Raw genomic sequence first — 5445 nt, forward strand, 5'->3', positions numbered from 1 at the left:
AACCTAAGCTATCGAACAAGAAATTTTTGACGGACAATATGAACAGACAACTTAAGCTATTGAACAAGAAATTTTTGACAGACAATATGAACAGACAACCTAAGCTATTGAACAAGAAATTTTTGACAGAATATAAACAGGCAACCTAAGCTATCGAACAAGAAATTTTTGACGGACAATATGAACAGACAACTTAAGCTATTGAACAAGAAATTTTGACAGACAATAGGAACAGACAACCTAAGCTATTGAACAAGAAATTTTTGACAGACAATATGAACGGACAACCTAAGCTATCGAACAAGAAATTTTTGACGGACAATATGAACAGACAACTTAAGCTATTGAACAAGAAATTTTTTGACAGACAATAGGAACAGACAACCTAGCTATTGAACAAGAAATTTTTGACAGAATATAAACAGGCAACCTAAGCTATCGAACAAGAAATTTTTGACGGACAATATGAACAGCCACCTAAGCTATTGAACAAGAAATTTTTGACAGACAATATGAACAGACAACCTAAGCTATTGAACAAGAAATTTTTGACGGACGATATGAACAGACAACCTAAGCTATTGAACAAGAAATTTTTGACAGAATATAAACAAACAACCTGAGTTATTGAACAAGAAATTTTTGACAGACAATATGAACAGACAACCTAAGCTACTGAACAAGAAACTATTCACCGACATTAGGAACAGACTATTGAACAAGAAATTTTTGACAGACATTGTGAACAGACAATATAAACTATCGAACAAGAAATTATTCACAGACATTGGGAACAGGCTATTGAACAAGAAATTATTCACAGATATTAAGAACAGACAATCTAAAACTATCGAACAAACTAATTATTGTAATCTCTACCTAGATTTGTTCACAGACACAACAACAGTAAAACGATATAAGTTAATACAAGAAATTAACTATCGAACAAACTAATTAGTGTAACCTCTACCTAGATTTGTTCACAGACACAATAACAGTAAAACGAACAAAGCTAATAACAAGAAATTATTCACACACATTTTGAACAGACAATCTAATCTATCGAACAAACTAATTGGTGCAACCTCAAGATTTGTTCATAGACACAACAGTTAAAACGAACAAAGTTAATAACAATAAATTATTCAGATATTAAGAACAGACAATCTAAACTATCGAACAAACTAATTGGTGTAACCTCTACCTAGATTTGTTCACAGACACAACAACAATTGATAACAGAGAAACCCTAGAGAGAAACAGACAGGAAAAACAAGGATGTAAATAGTAAATTGCCAGCATAGTTGATAACCAGAGAAACACTAGAGAGAAACAGACAGCAAAAACAAGGATGTAAATAGTAAATTGCCAGCATACTTGATAACAGAGAACCCATAGAGAGAAACAGACAGGAAAAACAAGGATGTAAATAGTAAATTGCTAGCATATTTGAAAACAGAAACCCTAAAGAGAAACAGACAGGGAAAAATAAAGGTGTAAATAGTATATTGCTAGAATATTTGATAACAGAGAAACCCTAACGAGAAACACACAGGTAAAACAAGGATGTAAATAGTAAATTGCCAGCATAGTTGATAACAGAGAAACCCTAAAGAGAAACAGACAGGAAAAACAAGGATGTAAATAGTAAATTGCCAGCATATTTGATAACAGAGAACCCATAGAGAGAAACAGACAGGAAAAACAGGGATGTAAATAGTAAATTGCCAGCATATTTGATAACAGAGAAACCATAGAGAGAAACAGACAGGAAAAACAAGGATGTAAATAGTAAATTGCCAGCATAGTTGATAACAGAGAAACCCTAAAGAGAAACAGACAGGAAAAACAAGGATGTAAATAGTAAATTGCTAGAATATTTGAAAACAGAGAAACCCTAAAGAGAAACAGACAGGAAAAAACAAAGGTGTAAATAGTAAATTGCTAGCATATTTGAAAACAGAAAAACCATAAAGAGAAACAGACAGGAAAAACAAGGATGTAAATAGTAAATTGCTAGCATATTTGAAAACAGAAACCCTAAAGATAAACAGACAGGAAAAACAAGGATGTAAATAGTAAATTGCTAGCATATTTGATAACAGAGAAACCCTAAAGAGAAACAGACAGGAAAACAAGGATGTAAATAGTAAATTGCCAGCATATTTGATAACAGAGAAACCCTAGAGAGAAACAGACAGGAAAAACAAGGATGTAAATAGTAAATTGCCAGCATATTTGATAACAGAGAAACCCTAGAGAGAAACAGACAGGAAAAACAAGAATGTACATAGTAAATTGCCAGTATATTTGATAACAGAGAAACCCTAAAGAGAAACAGAAACAGGAAAAAACAAGGATGTACATAGTAAATTGCCAGTATATTTGATAACAGAGAAACCCTAAATAGAAACAGACAGGAAAAAACAAGGATGTACATAGTAAATTGCCAGCATATTTGAAAACAGAAACCCTAAAGAGAAACAGAAACAGGAAAAACAAGGATGTAAATAGTAAATTGCCAGCATATTTGATAACAGAGAAAACACTAGAGAGAAACAGACAGGAAAAACAAGGATGTAAAATAGTAAATTGCTAGAATATTTGAAAACAGAGAAACCCTAAAGAGAAACAGACAGGAAAAACAAGGATGTAAATAGTAAATTGCTAGCATATTTGAAAACAGAAACCCTAAAGAGAAACAAATCCAGGAAAAACAAGGATGTAAATAGTAAATTGCTAGAATATTTGAAAACAGAGAAACCCTAAAGAGAAACAGCCCGGAAAAACAAATGATGTAAATAGTAAATTGCCAGCATATTTGAAACAGAGAAACCCTAAAGAGAAACAGACAGGAAAAACAAGGATGTAAATAGTAAATTGCTAGCATATTTGAAAACAGAAACCCTAAAGAGAAACAGACAGGAAAAACAAGGATGTAAATAGTAAATTGCTAGCATATTTGAAAACAGAAACCCTAAAGAGAAACAGACAGGAAAAAAAAGGTGTAAATAGTATATTGCTAGAATATTTGATAACAGAGAAACCCTAACGAGAAACACACAGGAAAAACAAGGATGTAAATAGTAAATTGCCAGCATAGTTGATAACAGAGAAACCCTAAAGAGAAACAGACAGGAAAAACAAGGATGTAAATAGTAAATTGCCAGCATACTTGATAACAGAGAAACCCTAAAGAGAAACAGACAGGAAAAACAAGGATGTAAATAGTAAATTGCCAGCATATTTGATAACAGAGAACCCATAGAGAGAAACAGACAGGAAAAACAAGGATGTAAATAGTAAATTGCCAGCATATTGATAACAGAGAAACCATAGAGAGAAAACAGACAGAAAAACAAGGATGTAAATAGTAAATTGCCAGCATATTTGATAACAGAGAAACCTAAAGAGAAACAGACGGGAAAAAACAAGGATGTAAATAGTAAATTGCTAGCATATTTGAAAACAGAAACCCTAAAAGAGAAACAGACAGGAAAAACAAGGATGTAAATAGTAAATTGCCAGCATATTTGATAACAGAGAAACCATAAAGAGAAAACAGACAGGAAAAACAAGGATGTAAATAGTAAATTGCTAGTATATTTGAGAACAGAGAAACCCTAGAGGGAAACAGACAGGAAAAACAAGGATGTAAATGTAAATTGCTAGCATATTTGATAACAGAGAAACCATAAAGAAAAACAGACAGGAAAAAACAAAGGTGTAAATAGTATATTGCTAGAATATTTGATAACAGAGAAACCCTAACGAGAACACACAGGAAAAACAAGGATGTAAATAGTAAATTGCCAGCATAGTTGATAACAGAGAAACCCTAAAGAGAAACAGACAGGAAAAACAAGGATGTAAATAGTAAATTGCCAGCATACTTGATAACAGAGAAACCCTAAAGAGAAACAGACAGGAAAAACAAGGATGTAAATAGTAAATTGCCAGGCATATTTGATAACAGAGAACCCATAGAGAGAAACAGACAGGAAAAACAAGGATGTAAATAGTAAATTGCCAGCATATTTGATAACAGAGAAACCATAGAGAGAAACAGACAGGAAAAACAAGGATGTAAATAGTAAATGCCAGCATATTTAATAACAGAGAAACCTTAAAGAGAAAAAGACAGGAAAAACAAGGATGTAAATAGTAAATTGCTAGCATATTTGAAAACAGAAACCCTAGAGAGAAAACAGGCAGGAAAAACAAGGATGTAAATAGTAAATTGCCAGCATATTTGAAAACAGAGAAACGTTAAAGAGAAACAGACAGGAAAAACAAGGATGTAAATAGTAAATTGCTAGTATATTTGAGAACAGAAACCCTAAAGAGAAACAAATCCAGGAAAAACAAGGATGTAAATGTAAATGAATAAGAGAATTGGCGACCTTCGTGCCAGGGGAAAAGTACAAAGGTAGAGAGAAAACGGAGGTATCAGGTAGCACTTGCCTGTAATCACAGGTAACTCGAGAAACAGGTCGACGTTGTTTATTTCTTCTGCTAATTTCCAAGACAGGGTTTTTTTTTTTGCTTCTGGTTTTTATTGATAGATTGATTCATTTGAGGTTTTTAACTTCTGGTTTTTATTGATTGATTGATTGATTAGAGGTTTTTTTTGCTTCTGGTTTTTATTGATAGATTGATTCATTTGAGGTTTTTAACTTCTGGTTTTTATTGATTGATTGATTGATTAGAGGTTTTTTTTTGCTTCTGGTTTTTATCGATAGATTGATTCATTTGAGTTTTTTAACTTCTGGTTTTTATTGATTGATTGATTGATTAGAGGTTTTTTTTCCTTCTGGTTTTTATTGATTGATTTGAGTTTTTTTCCTTCTGGTTTTTATTGATTGATTGATTGATCTGAGGTTTTTTCCTTCTGGTTTTTATTGATTGATTGATTGATCTGAGGTTTTTTTTTTTGCTTCTGGGTTTTATTGATTGATTTGAGTTTTTTTCCTTCTGGTTTTTATTGATTGATTGATTGATCTGAGGTTTTTTCCTTCTGGTTTTTATTGATTGATTGATTGATCTGAGGTTTTTTTTTTTTTGCTTCTGGGTTTTATTGATTGATTTGAAATTTTTACTTCTAGTTTTTTATTGATGGATTGACTGATCTGAGGTTTTTTCCTTCTGGCTTTTATTGATTGATTGATTGATCTGAGGTTTTTTGCTTCTGGTTTTTATAGATTGATTGATTGATCTGAGTTTTTTTTTGCTTCTGGTATTTATTAATTGATCTGAGGTTTTTTGCTTCTGGTTTTTATTGATTGATTAATTAGAGGTTTTTTGCTTCTGGTTTTTATTGATTGATTAATTAGAGGTTTTTTCCTTCTGGTTTTTATTGATTGATTGATTGATTTGAGTTATTTTCCTCTGGTTTTTATTGATTGATTGATTGATTTGAGTTTTTATGCTTCTGGTTTTTATAGA

Source organism: Palaemon carinicauda, chromosome 29, assembly GCF_036898095.1.
Source record: "Palaemon carinicauda isolate YSFRI2023 chromosome 29, ASM3689809v2, whole genome shotgun sequence".
Lineage (NCBI taxonomy): Eukaryota > Metazoa > Arthropoda > Malacostraca > Decapoda > Palaemonidae > Palaemon > Palaemon carinicauda.